Here is a 25029-nt window from a genome sequence, read left to right as displayed (position 1 = left end):
TTGTGCTTTTGTTATTCATGTTTCTATGAGGTTTTCTTTTCCACTGAGCCCCTTTCCTTTCCACCTCACTATAGGATGTGATTAGTTATTGTTTGAGAGCTTGCTCTCAAGAAATTTCATTGGCAATCCACTGCTAAGCTACCATGGCGACTTTAACAAATATGAATTCCAATTCTTCCCAGGTGCATGGCAGCGTGCGAGGCTTCTTTGCTAATGGCTTGTCTAGGAGCTCGGGGGGGGGGGGGGGTCGCTTGTGAATATATATATATATATATATATATAAAACGTGAATTCAAAATAAGGGGTTTTTAAAATACCATATTTATACATTTTTTACATACAAAAGGGTGTCATATAAAGGGGTTACTTACAGATTGAATAAACGATTGTGTTTTATTGAAGAAAAATTCACAGATTAGGATATTTATAAATAGGCCATGAACGCACGTTATATAGAGAATATATATATAGTGAACCCCTTGAGTCTAGGAGACCTAAGTCGCTTTAGCAAGCATGGTGAAGGTGGCATCCAAGTGACGAATGCATGTGACCAAGTCATCCCCCATGTTCTCCTAGATCAAAGGCCAAACCAATCATAGCTTTTAGTAGCAAGCATGGTGAAGGTGGCATCCAAACGTCAAATGCATGTGACCAAGTCATCTCTCGTGTTCTCAGCTAGATTAGAGACCAAAAGTAAGAATGGATCTTTGTTCATAAGAGGGTCTAATACTTGCAGGGAGGTTGGGGTTTAACTAGGCTAGATAACCTAGCAATTGGTGGCTACTGCTTTGGCTGATCCTTAGGGCACATGCTAGCCAATTGTGTGATAGACATTGGTTGTGGCACATATGTTGTGTCGCTTGCTCCTTATGAAGCTGTTGGGATATTAACAACATTGGATTGATTCAGTTTAGGGGCATGGTTTAGGGACAGCATGTTGTTGTATTGTTCGAGAGACTTATTGCATCTCTATGGATTTGGTGGCTTTTGGCTCAAGCAGCTTGTCAATTCTAGGTGGCTCACAAGGTCTTAAAGATGGATTGGTAGTTGACACCTGAGGGGCACGTAATCCACTTGTGGGCACCCATCATGGCTTGGCCGTTCATTTGGTTCTATAGTGCCAATTATGTCTCATCGGCCTAGGGCATGATCTTTTGTGGTTACGTGTTCATGTGGTTTGGCTTCTAGACAGCTAGGGGTATTGTTTTGGCACCCATTTGAGCTGTTGCTTTGTGGGCTTGTGTGTGTTTTCTTTGTGTTGTGGTTGGTCAGTCTTGGCAGGGTGGGACGAGTCATGATCCCCCTCCTTCAACTTTGCACTAGATACTTCTATCAGTGTGGCAATGTGGGCTTAGGTGGGGCCACGCTGCCCTTGCTAAAAGTTGTCAATATTTGTACATTGCTAATGGCAAGATGAATGCGCTACAAGTCGTAAGTCAACATTACAATGTGTTTGCTTTTTGAAGGCACATCCTAGCAGTGATTCCCTAGCGGCCTTCGAGTAGGAAATACACAGAATACCATAGGTAGGATTTTAGTTTCAATAGAGATCACTACTTTACACTTTCCTAGCAGTGGGTAGGTCTATCCCCCAAATGGGTTGAGGTTCACATTAGTGGGCTGCAATTTGGGGTTGACCAATGAGAGTCCAATGCTCATGGATAAGGATGTGGAAGTCACCTCCCTCATCGATAAGCACATCAAAGGTGTAGATTTTTTTAGCAATGACTGTGATTCGCAAGTAAGCATGTTCCACTGCTTCCTCGTTTATATCCTCGATTCAGTGATGGTGGCTATTCTCACGTTGACAGGTGGTTGTAGCATTGGCAGCTCATACAATGGATGGGTTGTTGGAGGGTAGTACTTCTTGAGGCGACTGCCATTGAAGAAGCCTATGCCTTTTCCCTTTAAGGTCTCAATCTCTACATTTCCATTTTGACTAATGTTGTGGACTTTGAAATGCTCTAATCCTCTGAATTCATATTCTGCTTACGACCCTTCATTGAGTATAGCGACATTAGGTCACCTCACTCAAAGTTACGTTGTTTGATATGTTGTGAAACCAACTCTTGTGCCTTGTTGTCTCACAAATTAGTGCATGAGTGGCTAAAAATTGTGTCTCAGAGAGACATTCTAGCTCTACTATAGGCATTCCGTCCATGCCTCCTTTCCATCCCATTTCTCTTACACTGCTACTCTCAGGCTAGGAACGAAAAACTCTATTGGCAAGATCACTTCAATCCCATAGGTTATCTTGAAGAGTGTTTGCATGACTGCCATCTTGTAGGCTATCCTATAGGCCCATAGCGTTGCCTTGAGCTTATTGTCCCGGTCTTGCATGAGGCAGAGACTACTTTAGTCATCAACACATTCACTAGGATCTTATTTGTGGATTTCGCTTGATCGTTAGCTTGAGGATAGTATGATGATGATTTCATATGGATGATCAAGAAGGTGGAAAGAAAGTGGGCAATTACTTCATTAATGAAGTGAGTGCCTTGGTCACTATCCAGTTCAATGGGACAACCGAATCATGAGTTCACCTACTCCCAAGGAACTTAGCTGTAGTCCTAGCATTGTTCTTCTTGGTGGCTCAAGCTTTGGCCCATTTCATGAGGTAATCCATTGCCACAATGATGTACTTGCCTGGGAGTACTATGCTGTGGGGCTAATTGGCCCAATGAAGTCAATGCCCTATTTTTTGAAGGGTTGTCGTGCTATGATTGGGGTCAACTCCATCTTATCTTTATGAATAGGGATCTTGGTCCTTTAGCACTCCTCACAATGCTTGATAAACTTAGTAGCATCGTAAAATAGGGTGACCACTACAATTGAGATTGAAGTACCTCACGGGCTATAGTATCTACACTGAAGTATCCTCCAGCAATTCCACCATGCACCTTAGTCATCAGATCATGCATTTTGTGCTCAGATACACATCTCTGCAATAAGCCATCCTATCCTAACCTATAGAGCTAGCCGTGACGATCAATTGATAAGGTTGAGTCTTAAGGATGAGGCACCTTAGCCTAGCCTTCTCAATAAGCACTTTTGGGAAAATCTGTGCTCTAGGATCTTGACTATGTCATCTACCCAATAAGGCATTTAATCGGCTCTGAATAAGTCCTTTTCACTAGACATGCTAAAAAGGTGTGCATCAAGTAGGTCATCCACAATGCCCTTTCCAACCGCTTCTCTTGTGGGTATGTGAGACATGTGGTCTACCATGTAATGTTGCTTGCCCTTATGTATAACAATCAAGAATTCAAACTCTAAAAGAAGAAGCAGCCATTGAGCTATGCATCTTGTGGTGAAAGTTTTGTTGACAAGATAAAGGAAATCTTGCTGATCAACAAAGAAGGTGAAGCACATAGCCAAGAGATAGTGCCAAAACTTCTTCACAAGAAACACCATGGTTAGGCCTTGTCTCTCTAGATTGTCAATGAATACCTCTAGATCTTGCATGAGCATGTCCTTGAAAATGGTTCACACTAGACGTTGATTTGAAAGGTAGCATGCAAGTTTGTCAGCCCAAATAGCATGACTATGTAAGCAAACACGCCCCACTCCATAGTGAATGCCATCTTATGCCTGTTCATCAAGGTGCACTTGAACTTGGTTCTAACCCAAGAATCCATCCAAGAAACTATAGGCTTCTTTTCATGCTACACTCTCTAGCATGTGCTATGTGTAAGGAAATGGGTAATTGTCTCTCTTAGTCATTGTATTGACTTTCTTATAGTTCACGCGCACTCAAACTTTACCATTCTTTTTCAGGACAATCACAATGGGTGACACCCAGTCCATGTGCTCAATCTTATAAATGAATCCGGCCTTTAATAGTTTATCGATTTCTTCCTTTACAGCATGAGCATGATTCAGATTCATTAGGTAAGGTTGTTGTGTCACTAGGGTTGCATAAGGAGTCATTGGGATGTTATGTGTTACGACTCTCGGATTGATTCCCTTGAGTTTGTCCAAGGGCCCAATATGTCTATGTACTCTAGGGTTGTTGTTTCACTAGGGTTGCATAAGGAGTCATTGGGATGTTATGTGTCACGACTCTCGGATTGACTCCCTTGAGTTCTGTCCAAGGGCCAAGCCAATATGTCTATGTACTCTTGTAAGAAAGTGACAAGATCAGCCTCCTCTTGCTTAGTCAAGTCATCAGCTATGAACACTGGTCAAGGCTTTTCTGCTTTCCCCACTAAGTTGACCCCCTTGACCTTGGCAAGTCCTTCAATTGGTTCACTTACATGTCCTTGTCTCTTCACACCCAACAAGATCACTACCATGTTTCCTTTTTTGAATTTAGTAAAGAATTTTCATAGATCTTGGGGTTTCTTTTTCTATTTGGCTTCAGACACCTTTGGTTGTCCTCTCTTTTTCTCCTTCAAACATTTGCACTATAGATGGATCAACAAGTCCCCTTTGGTGCATCTAGTCTTAGGTGGTTGGGGTATCTATGGGTCACTCTCAGAGCTCACTTTGGAATCCGAGTTAAACTCGCAACCCTCACTTGAGGAAAGAGTTTCCCCTGGTGGTCACAACTTTGAGATTAATTTTTTTTCTAAAAGGAGAGGTACAGCGCTCGGTTGGGTCAATCTTGCTTGCTCATAGTCCATCACACCTAAGCAATCCAAGAAAATGTGATCACATTTACTTCTGAAGACTCCCTTCTTGATTCTAAAGGCGTTGAATTTCCATGACTTGGAGTCCACTCTTATTTGTTTGATCACTCAGTCATTGTGTCATAATCTACCGTCTCTTGGCCTCTTCTTCAATTTTCTCATTCATGGAGTAGCAGTCTTCGTACTTGTCATTTGAATCGCTACATTCTAACTACCCGTTGTTGTCTAGGCCTCTGTTATCATTCATGACTAATGCCCAATTGTACATCAAGTTTAGGTCATGCACTTTTGTCCATTGCCATATTAGTTTGTCCATGAGATCTTGGAGTGGCTTATGATTGGCAGATGGGTGACCAACTAGCTCCCTTGTCAAATACTCAAGGATCCCTTGGAGCTCAAGTCTGTTGGACTCTAGAAAGGATTAGGTGTTGGTTGTTTGCTAGGGATTTTGTCCATCATACAAAGTGACACTAATGGTAGGGTCTTTCCCTTTGGTAGCAACTAAGATGATGCGGTGGCTCTATGGGACTCACCGACTATCTTTGTAGCCCGCTTATAATCCTCTTCATCACCTAAGGATAGCAGGTCGATGGTGGCTAGCACATGCATCCAATCCCTCTCGTCCTCCTTAGGGTAAGGAATATACTTCATTAGTGGTATGTAAGAGTTCTTGCCTTGTGAGTCTCCCTTCAAGATAGAGAAGATGGCATCTAAGTCAACCGATGTGGTATTTTAGGTATCCATCTCGACTCTTACTTCCTCCAATCTGTTACCTAGGAATATAAGACTATTTCCCTAGTCTTCGATTACTTGTGCATTCTGCATCTAGGGTCAGCTTAGCAATATATTATAGTCTACTCTCTTTATAACTTTGAAGTTCGTGAAGAACTAGACACCTGCTATTTTCAAGGGCCAATCCTTCAATACTTTGAACGATTTAACTTTCATGCCTTGATGTTAAACCTTGTTGTGTCCACTAACGAGTTACCCCAAGCTTGTAGGATTGCATGGCTAAGCACACTGACTCTCATTCTTGTGTCTACAATCCCCTTTCTTGTGATGTTTCCTAATGCTACCACTGGTAGGACTGCATGCATCTCTGTGCCCTCCCAGAAAGCATTTACATGCAAGGATTTAGGTACTAAGTTTTTTGTTAGGCTAGGTATCTCAATAGTGGCTCTGCCGTATTTATGCAAGTCAGTTGCTCTCGACTCATTAGATCCCTCTACCCATTGATTTAACTCTTGGCATAATGAGAGACTGCTTAAGCAAATCCCCCATCGGTAAAGTTATAGGGGATGATATCAATGTTGTAAGTAGACTGCTAGCCACTTGCCTTTCATCATGCCCTACACTCTTTTGCCACTGAACTTGGGTAGTTTTCCTACCTATGTTATCTAGGCCTTGTCTTCGTGGTGCTACATGAGGTGCAAATGTATCTCTTGATTCTATGTGTGTCGATGAGACAAGCGTGCTCACACTGGAGAGATTATCAATCTCATCTTCTAGGATGGACTCAACATCCTTTATAAGCTCTTGGGCTTCTCTCACCCACCACTACTTAACCTTGTCAACCACTTCTAATTGGTGCCTTGGATCAGGATATTCTCCAATCTTGGCACTCCCCTTCTCTATTGTCTTGAGTGATGAAGTCTCAGCCTCTGCATCTGTGACGCTTCCCTCTTCTCAGTGTGGTTGCACTATCTGTTTTTAGTGTTATTTTGGCATCAGGCCCCTTTTTCTTCCTTTGGCAAGTCTTCTTTCCCATCGAGGATGCATCTAGATTTCTAGGTCCTAGCAATGAAATGCCAACCTACTTTGTTTGTGCTTTGGTCAAGATGTTCAATGAGATGGGAGTGGCCTCACCATGAAGTGTTTCAACTCCAATAGTCCCAAAGGTAAGGATGGCATGATAGCTTAGCTCTAGTGGATAGTTTTTGCCTAGGGCATTCAACATACAAATGAGTGATCCCATACTCAGGGCATCTTAGGCCGGCCTTTTCTCCATTGGCTTACTCTTGTTCAGGGCAGCAAGATGAGGGGATAGTTTTTTCCTAGGGCATTCAACATACAAATGAGTGATCCCATACTCAGAGCATCTTAGGCTGGCCTTTTCTCCATTGGCTTACTCTGGTTTAGGGAAACAAGATGAGATGTGCCATCGGTGGCTGCAAGTCCAACATGTGATTGGTTCTTGGTTTTGTCCTCATAGGACTCTACCCCTTCCCTCACCTAACGCCATCACTGGTTTTTTCCTCATTAGTCACAGGTCCAATATGTGATTGGTTCCTGGTTTTGTCCTCATAGGACTCTACCCCTTCCCTTACCTAATGCCATCACTGGTATCTGTCTAAAATCCATCAAAATGGGACTACCCTCTTTGTCATAAGATATGTAAGGGTTTATGTACATGTCATCCTCTTTCGGCTCTTCTACATAATGTATCGGATCGTCACTTGGTGGATGGGTCACAAAGGGTCTAAGTGGTTTAGGTATATGTGTGGGGTTAATGTCCATTGTTAGGTGTGCTGGGAGAGCTCATGGAGCCCCCCTTTTGAAGTGTGGTGGTCAATTTCCCAAGTAGTATGACTAGTTGTATGGCTATGGGTATCCCAATCTCCTCAATAAATGGCAATGCATAGCATCATGGCCAAACCTACCGCAATTGGCACAAGGTCTAGATTTAGGATCCATGCACTCGGTCGGGAGGTGGTTCCCTCCGCAATACACGCATTGCACATGAGGTCAAGTAGGTCTTCTTATCATCTCTTGGAGCTTGGCCAGCTCTAGCTTTACATCCACCAACCCTTGGCTAGGGTCAACACTCTTTCCTTTTTCTTGGTTACTCTGGCTAGATCTCTCACTAATGGTCATAGCTCTCTCGAAGGTTCTAGAGACTACACTCTCTTAGCTTGTGTCCCTCGAGCCTCTCTCTTTAAGCAAGTTGTCCACATGTATGGCTTCTTCAAAGACCCTAGCTAGCACATCCCTTTTCATGTTTGAGTTTCTCACTAAGGCCTTGTAAATCTCTTCACTCCTAATTTCAGTTATGAACATGGTAGATACTACTCACTTACTAGGTTGCTCTATGGGACTGGGATTCTCTTAAAAAGACTCCATACATGGGTGACATAAACTCGAATATTCTCCTTGTCCTTTTGACTAATGTTCATTAGTCTGACAATAAGGTTATCCGAGTATTCTACCTCAAAGAATCTCTTGATAAAGAGACTCTTGAGATTGTTGAAGTTGTTGCATTCGGCATTGTCTAGACTAGTGTACCACGTCTACCCTTTATTCCCAAGGAAAAGACCAAAAGATTGCGCGTGTTGAGCAGGGTTTGTTAGGCCATTTGCCTTGCATATCTACTCGAACTGCTCTATGAAGCTATATGGATTTTTGTCGGGCTTATACTTGTCGAGTTGCTTAGCAATTATGGGTATCTTTGTTTGGCTCTTCAAATTTAGAGTGATTCCTAGTTCCACAAGCAATGAAGTTGCTAGGGCCGCTCCGCTCTGCTCTGCAATCGTGTTATCTATAAGTCACTTTTTGAGGAGAAGGTCACTTTGCATAAGGTCAACTTCTAGTGCTCTCTCCCTCTCCATTGGGTCATGTCCTATTTCGATTTAGCAAGCACTAAGATGCGCTTGGACCTCTCACATTTCTATTGCTTGCTTAAAAAACTTTGAGCTTGTTGTTCCTAATTGTAAGCGGCTATGCCTTGCAACGCTTTCCTTGCCAATTTTTTCTCTTCCTCAAAGTCAACTATGATGTCCTCAACTAGCCTACCGTGATGCTCCATCTTGGTTTGAAGGTCATATCGATTGATAATTTGTTGGATGTTGACTAGGAATGTTTAAATGTCTGGGGTCTTCTCCTAATGGTGGGTTTGTTTAGTTTACATTATCTTGTATGAGTTCCTTGTTATTCCAAATAGTCCTCTTACTTAAGCAGCTACCTTGTGAGTAGTGCTCTTGACTGTGCACTGTGTGTGAAACCAAGCTTTCAACTTTTCAAGTGCATTTCAAGTGATTAAATAATGTGATGTGCGAATGGAGCCAATTCAATGCAAGTCTAGCTTCCCCCCTTCATTTGATATTGGCCCAATGTGGCTCTAAAGCACAAATTATGATTACCCTCTTGGTCTACTCAGTGTCTCTATTGGGTGTGGTTAGTGATTGTAGTCACTCTTGGATTGTCGGGTGCCAAATCTTTGGGAGAATCCACTCTTTGTCCTAAATACTTGCCTCAAAGCACATTGGGGTGTCCTATGAACTAGGATTTGGCCCGTATCTGGATTTGGTCAGAGCAAGTAAAAATGTGGGTTTGGTTCATATTTTTTATTTTTCCAGTTTCTCTTCGATTCTTAGAATCGGGCGTCCGATTTTTTTTTTCTAATTTTGTGATTTACACCGTCTGGTGTTCGATTCGGAGTTTGGGTCCAATTTCAATTCTGTGTCCAATTCAGATTTGGGTGGATGTGTGATTGAACAAAGAGACCTAGTCTAATTCTGATTTTTAAGAATCGGATGTTCCTAGCCAAATCGAGCCATTCGATTTTGTCTGTGCGAACTCACAATCCGATTCAAATTTGAGTTGTTTGGGCTCAATTCCCAATTTGAGGGCCCCGCAAGCTCCAAATACAATCTATGACATATAAACAATTGAAGTAGCTCACCTGTAGGTGTCGTATACACTCGAATCATGCAAATCCATGCGACCTCTACTCCCTTGGTCTCCTACAACAACCTGTCAGCTCTCTCTCTCTCAATCTTGCAAGTGAAAATGAGCTCTCTCTCCCTTCCTTAGGGTCTTAAACCTCCTTTCTGACACTCCTTCGATGCCCCTTTCTCTTTCTTTTCGGATTCCAACCGTTTTTTCCTCTCATTAGGAAAAAATGAACTCACAAATGGGCCTTTTAGTCCCCCCTTCTCTCCTCCTTAAAACAAGGAAAAGAGGAGAGAAGAATAGTAAAATAATCATCTTCTCTCTCCACTTTTGCAATCTCGTTTTGCCTTTTTTATATTATCTACAAAGATATACTCAGATTCCTTCTCTCTCCTCATTCAAGAAGTCTTTTTCAACCAAATTTTATATTAAAAAATGAGTTAATTATGAGAGTGTGGTGCTTCATTTTCATGCAAAATGATTAGTAGATACAAGGTAATTGATTTTTTAATCAAGAACAAGAAAATGAAATTTTGGAAGTTCCTTTTAAGATATTTTGGGGTTTTTTAATATTCTAGCTTTTGATCAAAAAACAAACCAACTGGTCAAATTTCGTGTTTTTTGAAATGTTTTTAGAGGTAAAATAGAAATATCTAAAATACAAAAAGTCTTGTACATCCCTACCCTTTGAGCTATTTTCCCCCATATTTATACTCTCTCATGGCTCTATTGTGACCTCTTCTCTGTGTTTATGCAACATTAACAAAGTGAATTACTTACACCCTCCTTTCTCTTGGCACCTTTGTGTGCCTCTCTTTGCATCTCCACTCTACCTCTTGTGACAACCAAGTAGGCTTCCCATTTCTATTAATAGTAAAATGAATACAAGAAAGAAGGAGTTGCATATTGAGGTAGAGATTGAATACGCCCCATTATTCAAAAGAACCCAACGTACCAGTGTCAACCCTCAGGTTTTGCAGAGTTACAGGCAAATAGTATTGAAACATGTGGATTTGTGGGTTGATGGGGGAATCTACCCAATTGACCCCTTAAAAAATGGACCTCCAAATTTCTCATGAATCACAAATTTGCTGAAATATGTGTGCGAGGGTGAAAATGGATTGCTCGATTACACTAGGTGGCTCAATGATCAGGCGTTCAAAGTATTTACAACTTGCTAAGCAACCATAAAAAATTGTCATGATGTGATCGTTACACATCAATTTTACATACAACAGCTCATAGGACAAGTGGTACAGCTGAATGACACTATAATTCAACAAAAAATTCAAATTATTTCAATGCGGGACACTATCCATGACATTGGTATCTCATATGAGGAGGCAAAGGCATAATTGGACGACTTGAGAAAGATCAACAGCAAGCTAATATAGGAGCATAAAGGAAAGAGGAAACCAATCAATGAGTTAATTGTGAATATCGGCTAGTGGAAGTGACACATCAAATCATGTAAGTTAGCTCAGAAACAGAACCTAGGTGAGGGTGAGGTTAGATAATGTATTAGTAGATTGTTGAAGGCAAGTACATTGGAAAACACTTTGAGCAATCCTAAGTTTAAGGCTATGAAGGAAAAGGTGATTGAGTGCACATTAAAAGATGTGTCAAATGAGTTCTCAGATATGGATGCACAATCTATTTAGCACAATGACTTACTCAAAGATATTCAAAGGTGTGAAGGCTGGGTTTGGTCGTGTGTTGAAGAGAAATAGAATCATGCCTCTTTCTCAACCTTCAAAGTTAATAGAGGCACGACGGCAACTTAATACAAAGGTTTTGGAGTTGATAGGAGATCCCATGCATGTTCAATGCGTGGAAACACTAAAGGTTGGGACCAAAAATGCATATGAGGTGAAGTTCACCAAACTCAACAATTACTTTTTAGATTTGTACAAGGTGCAGTCGGCAATGGTAATGTACTACAATATGTCTATCGAGGAATATAATGGTAAATTGCAGTTTGTTGTAAAATTAGATGAAAGTGCAAAGGAGTAAAGCTTGAAAGAGTTAGTGTAACTCTAATGAATAGAGATTTACAATTCGACAAGAACAACCCAGGGAAATTTAGTGTTCAATCCGAGTGCCATGTGTGATGGCTCACTGCATTTGAAGTTCCTAAGGAAACATTTGAGGTGCTACAACTGTTCTTTATGCACACAAGCATTCCAAGCATCATCGATCATCAGGAACATGGTGACATGCTCTCAGTTGAAGGGTATGGTCAATACTTGGTTGAATGGCATCTTGCAAGAGACTTGAAAACTTTAAAATTCATGTGTGGAATCTCCAATGGTACAAATACAAAGATTCCATGCCTATATTGCTTGACAGAGAGGGTGGAAGGAAAGGATGGAAAGAAGAACTGGCAAAGGGTGAGAAGTGCTGCACCGACGTGCAATAGAGAAGATCCCACTTGGAAGCCCATCTTCAACATTCCATTGGATCGTATTTACATTTGTTCATTGCATGCTTTTGTCAGAATCATGGAGAAACTTGTATATGAATACATTTGCTTTTCTTATATGATGCAACCAGAAAAAGAAGCCATTACAAAGTGTAGGAATGTGGAGTGAGTGCTATCAGAAATTGGGCTACACAAGCATCAAGTGACGATTGAAAAAGATGAGAAGAGATCAGGAAAATCTGGTAAATTGCCAAAAAATCCTTGATTTGGAGGAGCAAAGGCTAGGAAGTTTCTCTTAGCACCCATTAATGAGGAAGGGAATGTCATGGTTCGTAGGCCATGTCAAAGATGCAAATCTAGAGCATGGCTATGGCGTAGGCATAGACTAAACTCATGATGACATTGACCAAGGACTCAAGACCAACTGTTACACAAGTGAATTAGGTTCCAAGATGGCAACTTGGACTCATAAAGACATTCTTGTATAAGGAGACAATGACACAGATACTTGACAGAAAGAGACAAGTACTATTGCATTATCATATTGTATATAAGTGATAGTCAAGTACATCATTTTATAGAGTAGCTTGGTAGCACTTTACATCCACTGTGCATATGGGATTCTGTCTCTCTTCTTAGAATAAACTGCATCTTCCTAGCCTAGCTGTTCCATACAAAGGGGCATACATAGGGTGTGATTGACAGATTCTCAACACCCCTCCTCAATCACAACTGTGAAAAGCACTAAGTGTACATAGGCTGTCATGAGTAGAATCTTGCTAAGTGTGGGCATGCCATAAATAGGTGAAGCATCCAGAGGTTGTCGCAAGGGCTCATTAAGTGTGTAGAGGCTGTTATGCATAGGCTACATGAGGAGTTTACAAAGCTTATGAAAGGAACATTAAGGCAGTTACAATGCTTTTTAAAAACATAAAATGAGAGACAAGGACCGATAGGCCCTTGTGGTCTTTTTCAGCATAAACCTTCTCTTTGTCAGCATGGAAAATATTCTTGTCTTTCATCTTTGGTTCTTCTTCTTCTTCAGCTTTGAATGATGTGGTCTTTTGGTCTTAGTGCATAGAATGGATGCCATAAGCGCACGTATGAGCATCGGAAGGTCCCCAAGAACAAAAGAACTCTACTTTTTGCACAAAACTCAAGGTAGAAAGCATGCACGACATGAACAAGAGACCAATTGGGTGCAATGTCCCCCCATGCCTTGTGTGAGCGCTCCACAAAGCATGTATTTTATGTATTAATCATCTTCAAGCTCAACTAATAGCCCAAATTACAAAATAGCACGCTTTTGGCTTTTGAGTTTGCTTTAGTGCCAAATAGAAATAAAGCTAATGGGAGGGTGCCCAAAGAGTCATGCATACCCAATACAATGTCCAAATACAAATATCATAATCTTGCGCCCATGCACATACACAAATAATAAATAGATATCCAACGCCTTGATAAATAGGTGTGACAAAATATAAGTGCCATGCCTAAGGTATGCGCCCATCAAAATATAGATGATAACTCGAATACACGCTATCCTCCAATGCTTTCCACCGCCACTGCTGCTGTCTCTACACATCAACTGAAGCATTCACAATCGTTAGTAAATTAATACAATTAAACCAACAAAAGTGAATACCTAGCAGTCTTCAGCTACATAAATAAATCAATTGGTTAGAAATCAATCCTAACCTTAATTTATAACGAGTGCGCACTCTAAACTCATAAACATTTATTAATTTAATATGTATTTTGTGGAATCGCCCGCTATGGAATCACCCATGTACACACTAAATTAATGAAATGCAGTCACTACCCCATGATTTGGACCCTGAAATCCATACTTCATACTCACATGTCCAACTGCCATGCGTGGAACAAAACAGGGGCTTAGACGTCTCATATACTACTACAAAATAAGGTCTGAGGCTTCCATTATTTCATTTATGCAGCATGTTCCACCTCCAATCGATACTTCATATGACAACAATTCTACACTGGGGAAGGCAAGGAGGTTCACCAAAGATTTTGGTTGCGAATCTCCGAGAAATTACTTCTTGACAACCAAGAATAGCCTGTGGAGGGGCAATAGACAACCTCTCATGTATCTTTACCAGTAGGGGTTGTAAGACAGATACACTGCTTGATTGTGGAAAACAAGGCCTCATGTAATTTCCTAATCAATTTATTTCTTCTCGAAGCTCGAGATATGGACATTGATTAAACCCTCGCTGTAGATGTAGCCTCACCACTTGCTGAATACGGCTGCCAAGGTGGAGCAAGTGGAGATGAGTTGAGAGATAAGCTCTTTGAGCTGACTTGAGGTTAAGAGGGACTGAGAGATTAGAGAAAGGAGTCATTCCATGCCCGACTAGGCTTTAATACCACTAAAAGAGTGCTTTATGAAGCCTCAAGTGCCAAAGAAAACCATACCAAGTGGCTAGAAACAAGGCTTTGACAAGGCAACAAATGGGTTCAAAGAGAGCTAAGACAGTAAGATGAACAATATATTCAATGTGAATGCAATTCATAGTTTAAGAGAGAAAGAGAGAGTGTGCATCTATGTGAATGAGTCTTACAGTTTAGGGTTATATAAAAGAGGGTTTCACTTTCTATCTTATTCATTGAGTTCTCACATCTCTTGTGCAGGAAACATGGCTAGGTCTAAGGTAGTTAAGAAGGGGGTGCACATGAGCTAGTAGATGCTCCAAGGGGCTGAACACTATATGGGGCTCTGAGCAGCCAGCTTCCTCAAGCCGCCCTCATAAGGGTCCTCCTCAGCATCCCCAAAAGAAACACAAGTGGAGGCCAGGTACAGTGGCCTTGAGAGAAATTAGGAGGTATTAACACTCTTTTGATCTCATCATTCCGAAGGCGAGCTTCTTGAGATTGTTCACGAGATTATGCAAGACCTCTACCGCACAGAAAGTAGGAGGTGGTTTTCAGCACAAGGTCAGGATAGACCTGATCGCTTCACAAAAGAATGTCTTCATGCGCTACAGTGTGCTGCATAGGCCTTTTTAGTTGACTTGACCACCTAATGAGTGCGCATGTGAAGTTTCGTTGCATTCCGATAAAAGGTTATGGATCTATGATCACAAGATGGATAGTGTGTATGAAGCCACATTAACCCGATTTTGGGGTATAAATGGATTAAAAGTTCATTCTTCTTCTCATTTTCACATCTTGATTTCTTTGCTTCCTCCATTCTCACACCCCCAACCTTTGTCTCTTCTCCATCTTGCCCTCCTCAAGCTTGCATAGCACGCACAAAGCAAGCATGTCACCATTTCAACCCCGACAAGACCTCACACCAAGGCTCGCCACTTGGAGCACAAGGTAGAGCCTCCTCTAGTGTAGCAACAACAAGTGCTCCCCATAGAGCACAAGGACCACCACAGAAGAAGGGTTCCATATTCTTGACCCCCCTTGGAAAACATGTACTTGGATTCATAGAAAAAAACAAGGTCCTCTACGAGCTGCTTAGATGTACGCCCCTCAAAGAGCATTCTACCAATTTCGAGGTGGTAACACTTAAAAGAACCTATGAAACTCTCAACATTTTGCCATTCACAGCAATCTGAAGGGTATAATTTTGTAAATATGAGACAAGTTGTTACATAGATATCATGAAATTTCTCATTCTCAATGAGTTGCAAATACTTACTGTTTGCAATGTTTCATTGAAAGGGCATAGTGGGTGAAATATGTATTTGTTTTTGCATGAATACATGTTGTGAAAACACCTTTGTTACAAGGTGATAATCAACATTCCTTTGTCTGAGAGTTAAAATTTTACCCCTCCAGTGCTTTGATACATCTACAATTCCAAATGCTTTCACCCTGAAAGCTCCCTTCATACTTGGACGCACATGTACCCAAGACGAGCAATGATACGTATTAGTGAATCAATTCCCTTCTTCATCTTTTCTGTTACATACTTCTATTGAGAGAATGTGTATTCTTCTCTTAGGCATTATTACCTACGCATTAGATGTAAATAAGTATGTATTAACCCCTAAATAATAAGCATTTTAAGTATGTCTAGTAATCACCAATATGCCATACAAATCAACACGGCATTAAGCGATGTTTATGCTTTTGTAAACAGACACAAACATCTATATCAAAACACATGTGGATATCTAAATCGACACAAAGTATAGATTCAATTTCAAGGCATCACTTTAATCATAGCATTTACATAAAATATAATGAAAAGAATAACACAAGAATACTCAGAGAGTTTTGTCAAAATAAATTTTACTATAATGAATAGGAGTTTTATTTGACTCAATACATTGTATGAAACGTGGGTATTATAGAGAAGTTGTTACAAGGATAGCAACCACATGGCATGCAAATCTTAATAGGCACATTGGATTGACACCTGAGATATTCTAAGACTCGACATATTATGTGCTATATGGATGATATGATATAAGATTTTCATGGATTATTACCAATTGGCATGGAGTTTGAATGGACACATAGAACCAATTGAACCATCGACTTCCAGCAGATCCATATCATCCAACACAAAGGAATCACTCACCACATCAAAATAGTCGATTCAGAATTATGTGCTTCACTTAAACCTTGTACAATACCTGCATGTACAAAAAAATACATACATGAATCCCTTTTAACAAAAATACTTGCATGATTCCCTTTTAACAAAAAATATCTAGATAAGCGTATGAATAGAAGCAATACAAAATAGGGTCAATTTACCTATAAGCTGATCTGTTGAAGATAAGATTGAATCGTTGCTGATCAAAACCCATTGCAAGTGATGGATGTAAGAAAATATCAATCCCATAAAACATAAAATTCACTAATTAAATGAATAAATTTTGGCACCACAAAATATGATAGATTTACCAGATGAGCACCTCTGTCTCCTGTCCAAAACAACCTCTGCAATAAAACAACAATAACAATAAGAAAAAACATCAAACCCTACTAAAAAAATAGCAAACAAGAGAAAATACAAAGATAGATGGGCACCTATGCTTTGCCCAAAATCTAGAGTTTCATGGAGAAGAAAGTGTAGAGGTAAGCAGAACGCTCAAAACCCTAACTAATCTCAACAAGGAGCTTCAATGGAGACGAAATTTCACGAGTATAGAGAAGAGAGGGAAAGTGGTTTGTTGCTCAACTTTTGGGTCAAACTGATTTCGTGAGAGGGAAAAAAATCGTAATTGAAAATTCTCCAAAAAAGGGGGGGAATACGAGGTGAGAGAAACTCAAATGTTGTGTACTATTCATTCTCCCTTTTTTAAATCCCCCACTATCCCTTTTTTTAATAGAAAACCCAAGATTTGGAGAGAGAAGATTCGCCCTCCATGGATGTCAACATCTAGCCTTCCTATTGGACAATTCAAAAGGTCCATATCTTAGACTATATTTTTTTCAAGGGCCCATTTGTGAGTTCATTTTTTTCCTAATGTTACACCCTGGTTTAGACCTACTGTTACAGCAAAACCCTGATGTGTTTTTCTTTCTTTTTCCGTTATTTTTTTCTACCCAAATGCCTATAAATCACAAGCAAGGACTGATGCTAATCAAACTGACCTATCTAAACTTCAAGAATATAAAAACACTTACTTGCATTGAAAATCAAATGCCCCTTCTCCTACCTATCTACCTCAAGTACCAGTTCGAGGAAAACCCTACTCCAATGCTCAATTTGGGCACACAAGCACTCAAGGCTTGAATCCATTGGTCCCAATAATGAAACCAAAATGTGAGAGCTTTCGCTCGACTGCCAAGACCCATGGACCCGCTTATTGCTTAAGCATTTCGAGTTGAATGCTAATGGTTACCTCTCACATAGCTGTCTGTACCCTCTATCCTATGAGTATAGTGAGCGAACCTCCATGCCCTATCAAGAATCATTTTCTTTCGAGCCTTCTGGTAGCTCCACAATTCAAGATGGGAGATCAAGCAACCTCATACCTCCATCTTTAAGCTCCATGCTCCATAGCCGTGGGAGACAAGAGATGAGAAGAATAAGAGAGGAGAAAATGGAGAGCTCTCCACCATTGTCCCTCATCCTCACATTCACCCTCATATACTCACTCCCTCACTCTCTCACACTCCCTCACTCACTCTCTCAAGGACAAGCAAGAACAAGAAGAAGAGAATAATAAGAGGAGAGTCACTTTTGCCCCCCAAGAATGAGCTTTTTAATTTACTTTTTGGCTTTTATACATGCCCTAATCCCTTTTGGGCACCCATCCCCTTTTTTACATGACCAGCCATCTTGCCTAGGTCCTATTTTCCTATTCCCTTATATTTACACTATCCCTTCACCTATACTCATCTACACATTGCACGGGAGGGAACTTGATGCTCTTTTACAAAAATCTAGGGGCACTTTTGCAATTTAAAATGAGCCTTTCCCCTTTTGCATTTTCCTTGAACTTTAAGGGTTGCCCTTATACTTTTGGCATTTTCTCCTCTTATTTCTTCCGTCAAGCCACCTTTTTCCATATTTTTGAATTTTCTTGAATTTCTATTTTTCTTCATTTTTCTCTGTGTCCTACTGCACACTACGATTAACACTCGAGCAAATAATGTCAAAGTTTTTTGATTGAGTAGATCATGCCAAGACATTCTCGCACAATGTGTCTAAATAGTTTTTCTTTGCATTAGACAATCTTCTACTTGCATAAAATACTAGTTGAAACCATCCATTTGCATTCTGCTACATAACTACACTTCCAATAACTATGTTAGGGTAAAATCATCCAAAAAATGCTCTCATAAAATCAGTGAGATAGGGCACAAAAATCTCTTGCATGTCTCTCTGAAAAGAGAATGTACTCATTCGTGAGACCGAACCACATCACTATATAGACATATACTCCCCATGTTGTGATGAGGGCCATTTTAGATTGATCTTCTAGAGTAAGGAAAATGTTGTTGTATTCAGTGAAACCATCGAGAAAGGAATATATCTCATGGCTAGCCACTTCATTTAATATAGTATCTAAATAGGGGATGGGAAAGGGATTCAAGATTTGGGTTGTATTAAGCTTTCCATAGTCCACACATATTTATTATTTCTTATTCTTTTTTGGAACTATGAAAATTAGGGAGATCCAACTTGCTGGATCTACTAGAGCAATGAATCCAATTCATAGTATTTGATCTAATTCCTCTTTAATCTGTTTAGCCATGTGAGGGTTCATCCTGTAATGATGTATCTAGACTGAAATAGCATCTAGCTTGAGAGGAATTGGGTGCTAATAGAAGCAAGAATCCAACCCTTTCATCTCTGAGTATTCCCAAGCGAAAACATATTTAAACTTAGTCAGCAATTTGTTGAGTTGTTAATAGAAATTTGATTGCAGTTTAGCACTAATTTGACTAGTTTGGTTTTTTTTTGTGACATTTCTTGACCAAGATATATAGTGTCTAATTCATCCTCTAGCCTTGTGACTTTCTACATTTGCCCTCTAGCCTTGTGACTTTCTACATTTGCACTTCAAACTTGTGCTCTTGATTTATGATTTCTCTAATGTCCATATCAACAATCTGATATGCATTAGTGTTATCTTTTGTGCACTCTAGGCTTTGAGTTCTAAAACAGTTTGGACTATTGTCTTATTTCTCCTCCTTTGAGGCTTGGGGCTATAGACTTTGTAGCTGCATGTATTTTTCAATGATCTATAGAACATTAATGAGTTAGCAAGGTTGTAAATCGGCATTAGCCTTCAAGAACTCCACTTCTTCATCACCACTTAAATCCCCACCATATCGAGTACTTCAATGGTTGATAGTGCGGGGCAGGTGGGGCAACATTGTTCAAGAAGATAGTTACTTTGTGTTGATTTTGGGAGATTGTAAGTTTGTCCTTATCCCAGTTATGACACTCTTTCTTGGCATAGCCAAGGTCTTCTCAATAGTAGGCAATAATCTTCACCAGCATGCTCCATATTCAACACAACTAAGGAAACCAAAAATTTAATTGTGGAAATTTTCAGAAGTACAAAGCAGATGATACACGTCTTACCTATTGTTAATTGTCTATTCTTACCATGAAGGGAGTGGGTTTCCAATCCATGAATCCCAATTCTTGGCAAGTATCGAATGTGATGATATTGGCACCCGAGTCATTGTTGAACAAGACATTCTACGCAATTTGGTTCTTACACCGAACACAGAAATCAACAGAATGGTCAAATCAGTGGTGGCTGGCATGGGTTCCTGTTGGATTTTTCTAGCTCTGTCCTTTAGAACATGGGCCATCATGGCAGCTACTTTTGGTTCTAGCAATGTTGAGCACTCCGGTTGAATAATTTTTAGAAGGTATCCTTGAAAGCTGGGACAAGATTTAAGAGGTCACCTAATGGTATACTTGATGCTTTGAATGATCCAAAATAGTCAAATTGCTTGGTGTATTCCCTTCCATTGCTATGGGCCTAGCATCACTTAGTTGGCTTCTACTTTCTCCATGGTTAGTATATGAGGTTTTACTCTAGCTTTGTCTAGGATAATCTTTCAAATTCTTCTTGTGAGCTTTTTTAGAGTTGTCGTCCACTGAAAGTTGGATTTTCTACGTGCTAGGTTGAGGTTCTGGCTATTTCCCTTTATGAATCCCAAGGCAATTGCCCAAATTATTTAATCCACTTGGTTACGGATCTTCTCATGCCTTGTTTGTTTTTCTCCTATGTCGGGTTTGCTACTCCCTATGTAGATTTTGGCTATGGTTTGAACTTTCTAAACTCCATGCTTATGACTAAGTTAGGGTTTCAGTGTCTCCATGCTAGGTGTGGTTGTATCTTCACACTATATTGCATTCCCTAAGTATGTGGGATATGTTGATTAAACTACAATTGCTTTGAGCTACCGGTCTGATTTTTGGATCTAACCTCTGAATTAGAGCTCAAGGCCGAATATTTAATTGTTGTTAGCTTGCTTGCGGTCCATCCTACCACCTAATGGTAGACCTTCTCTTACTCGGCCCATGAAGTTCCTATGGGTCACATTGTAGCATCCTTGTAGGTTTTTCCTAATTGGGTAACACATGCATCTTTAGTTGGTAATTCCTTGATCTCCATTGTGCTAGCATTGGGCATATGTGTAATGCCTTGTCTTTTTTGAGCATCATAGGCTCGGCATCCAAATACTTAAATCTACAGTGTCCTTTATACATACAAAAGAACAATGTTTAGTGATGGGCTAGAAATTTCCTTGGCCTCTTCCGCCTCTACCACGCCCACCATGGCCAGTGCTAGGTTGTTGGTACTCTTGATTGGTGTATGCCACAGTCAAGGTAGGAACGAGATTGTTTTGGAGGGTTGTCCATTGGTTGAAAGTGTTTGCTCGAGTACCTTGCCATCCTCCGAGACAAGCCATTTGGTACATGCCATTATGTACATTAGAGGTTTTTGACCTCATTCCTTTTGGTAAGTTCTTTGATGTCTTATTTCCTTTGTCCTTCTTCTTACTCTTGGTTTTCTTTTTTTCTTTCTCCTCTTTAGAGTCACTATTGGATTCTGCTTCCACGTTAGAATCAAAAGTAGAATCACTATTATTGTCATTTTGATCCTTTTGGGATTGACTTGTTGGATTTCATTCCTTTTCATGACTTTTATTTTGATAGAAATTGCTCTAACCAAAGAGCTTTCTTATAGAATGGGTCACTGCTATTACCCAATAAATCATCAAAAGTGAATGCTTTTCAAATAGGTTTATTGGAACCTTGAACATAGAGTGTATTTAGTATTTCATCTTTTGGTTGAGAATTGGGATGAATTTGGCTATTCAAGATAGTGAACTTGGCTATTCAAGATAGTGAACTTGCTTAAGGCGATGGAGTCTTTCAAGTTTCTGTGCATTTAGAAATGAAAAGCACTGAGTGCTTTATTCCATGATGGGCAACCATGTTCTACTGCTAGCTAGGTCACAACCTTTTTCTACATATTGAGGATTCGAATATGGCAACATTATGGGCCTCGTTGACCTGGCCAAGATAGTTGATTGTGTATGCTATATCAAATTGGCAGATAAAGGCATTCAGATCCTCATTGGAAGATCTAGAGAACTTTGGAAAGGAGATACTAGGTGGGTGAGGCATTGAGATCAAAAGTGAGAGTCAGGTTGGGGCTATTAATTGGACACCAATCAGGTTGAGCAAAACTAAGAAATGATTTATTAGGTTCAATGGCGTAGTGGGAAGAATTATAGAAAGGTCAAGTTCACCACAAATCAAAGGAGTGGAATGCGAATGATACTTTCAAAATTTTGGAGAATATTATTGTGCTTCGAATACAACCTCACTGAGGATCAAAAAAGTCTCAGGAGGTGGTATCATTTGCCATTGTTTAGACCTAGATCACCGTGTGTAGCCTAGAGCCAGGCATGAACTATGTGAATGTGTATGCATTCAGTTTAGCACCCAAAGGAATGATGATCCTGGTGACCATGAATATCTTGGGCTAAAAAATGATAATATTGGCTAACCTTACAAGTCACATTCAAAAAGTCAGAATTATGTGGTAAATTCTCTAAAAATAAAAATTCCACATAATATATAAAAATTTAAGTCACTTTAAATAAACAAATAAGTAAATAAATAAATATTCATAACAAATGTAATGAGTCAAGTTGGTAGAGATATTGGAAAACATTCAATATAATCCATCAAGTTTTCATCAAAAACTTAGAAGTTGCTTAGAACCTTGATGCCTTGGTTGAGCAATCAAACATGTTTACTTTATTCACTATAAATTTATCATTTCCATTAAGTTTACTAGTTTATCATCCATTATTCTCAATCAATTCATTATCTAAATAGAAAATGTATAAAATCCCACTATCTAGCTCTTACAACTCAATTGCTTCCTTGAAAAAAATTGATGATTTAGTTTTTTTTGTTAAAAAAATATTTTTGGTAAAAATAAATATATTGGGAATCCTTTAACACTAGCAAAAAATCACTCACATTGGTATTTTTAATAATTGCATACATTGCAATAGCATTATTTTTATTTGACATATAATCTCAATAGGATACTTTTCTTTCATGAATATTGATACCATGGGAATGCAAAAATTTTGAAAATTATTTTTATAATGTAGTGGTTTGTCAGACAATTTTTTCAATAGGCTCGAGCTTAGGTAATCATCATCATGAAAGAGTCAAATGCAAAATATCAAAGTATGATGGATAATACATGAGCCTAACATTGCCATCGATCCTCTAGGTAAGATTGTGGTTTCTGGGAATGTACTTTAAGGCACATTGTGAAGTTATGCTAGCAACTGGGAGGTTATATCTTGCTAATAGTTTTACTAGGACTAAATTATATTCAATTTACAAGTAAGATAACCTTGAAAAATCATTTGTTTATCCAAGTGTTCATAATGATCCTAGCATTATGATCACAGTTTTGAATATTGTACTTTCTAGCTAGAAGGGTGCTTGACCACCTATTATTTATTTATAGTTAGATGCAATAGCAAGAGAGAATAAAAATCATACAATTTTGGGCTACCTAAATATTGTTGTATACATGGGTGTATTTAAAACACTAAATGTGAATTTTTTGATGGTAGATCATACATGTGATCATATTGATCAAATGTTTAGGGTATTTGCTAAGCATTTATCTTGGCACAATGCTTTTACCTTGCCTGAAATGATGTGCATCATACAAAATGATTATATACCAGAACTAGTTGGCTCTATGATGAAAGCAATGATAAATACAAAGGTTGTGGTTAGTGAGGTAGAAATCATCAAGACAGGGGGGAAAGGGTGGGAGAAGTCCATGCAACGTATGGGGATGGTGCAAAAATCTTGAGGTTTCCCCTTGCATTATGCAAGCTAACCCCCCTTGAGGACCCACACGACATAAGCAATGGAAATTTGGATCCGCCCTCATGTTGTACAAGTCATCCTTGGGACCCACACAATACAAGGGGGGGGGGGGGGGGAATACTCGAGGCTCTCCTCACATTGTGCAGGCCATCCCCAAGATCCACACAGCATGAAGGGGGGACAGAAAAATATCAAGGCCCCTAACTTGCATTGTGCGGGCCACCCCTCAAGACCCACATAACATGAAGGGGGAAGGGGGCCTGCAAACATGTCAAGCTCTCCCCCTCCCCCGATATTGTGTGAGTCACCCCTTGGGACCCACACAATGTGAAGAGGGGGGTGCAAAAATCTCGAGCACCCCCCCTTGTGTGGGTCAGCCCCACGGGACCCACACAACGTGAAGAGGGGGGATGCAAAAATCTTGAGGCCCCTCTCACATTGTGTGGTTTACCTCAAGGACCCCAACAATACAAAAGTGGGGCACAAAAATTTGAAGTGCCCCTCCATTGTGTTGCAAGAAAATCAACAAAAAAATGATTAGAACAATGGCCACACCTTAGGAGAGGAATACCTTTGATTGCTTGAGAGAGAGAGAGAGAGAGAGAGAGAGAGAGAGAGAGAGAGAGAGAGAGAGAGAGAGAGAGAGAGAGAGAGAGAGAGAGAGAGAGAGAGAGAGAGAGAGAGAGAGAGAGAGAGAGAGAGAGAGAGAGAGAGAGAGAGAGAGAGAGAGAGAGAGATGTTAGGTATATGGGTGCATACTACAAGCCAAGAGAAGAGAGACAAAGAGAGATTTCAAAAATCGAGAGAGAGAGAGAGAGAGAGAGAGAGAGAGAGAGAGAGAGAGAGAGAGAGAGAGAGAGAGAGAGAGAGAGAGAGAGAGAGAGAGAGAGAGAGAGAGAGAGAGAGAAAATGGGGAGAGAGAGGAGATCACAAAAATGGCAAGGGAATCTGCCGCTAGCCATTTATAGCCTCGAGTATTGGACATGTAGTAGTAGATACATGTGTAACCATATCTAAACATCCTTATTAATTTTTACATATGTCAATCCACATTTTCGATAACATGGCACCAAGTGATGTCAACATATGTAATCATATTATATAACTCAAATTTGAAAGAAAAATTTTCATTTCACACATTACATGCCTATTGGAACTCCATAGCTTTCTAGTCCCAATGATTCTTGGAGCTCTTGCTTGATGAGTCCTTCCCATCTACCAAGCTCTCAAAATGCAATAACATCCATAGAAGCTCAAAGAGCACCCTCTTCTTGTGTTGTATTGGTCCAAGCCCTACACAACATGAAGGGGTAGGGGTTGAAAATGTCAATGACCCCACTCATATTGTTAAATGCCCCCCTCTTATAGTGTTGTGTAGGTCCCTTTTGAGGGGGTAACCTGCATAATGGGAGGTGAGGGGGATCCAAAATCTCAAGGAAACCCCTCCCTCATAGTGTAATTTGAGT

The sequence above is a fragment of the Lygodium microphyllum genome, chromosome 5, assembly GCF_053477565.2.
Source record: "Lygodium microphyllum isolate KBCC chromosome 5, Lygodium_microphyllum_v1.1.10, whole genome shotgun sequence".
NCBI classification, from domain to species: domain Eukaryota; kingdom Viridiplantae; phylum Streptophyta; class Polypodiopsida; order Schizaeales; family Lygodiaceae; genus Lygodium; species Lygodium microphyllum.
The sequence above is the reverse complement of the archived record's forward strand: the minus strand, read 5'-3'. Positions refer to the sequence as shown.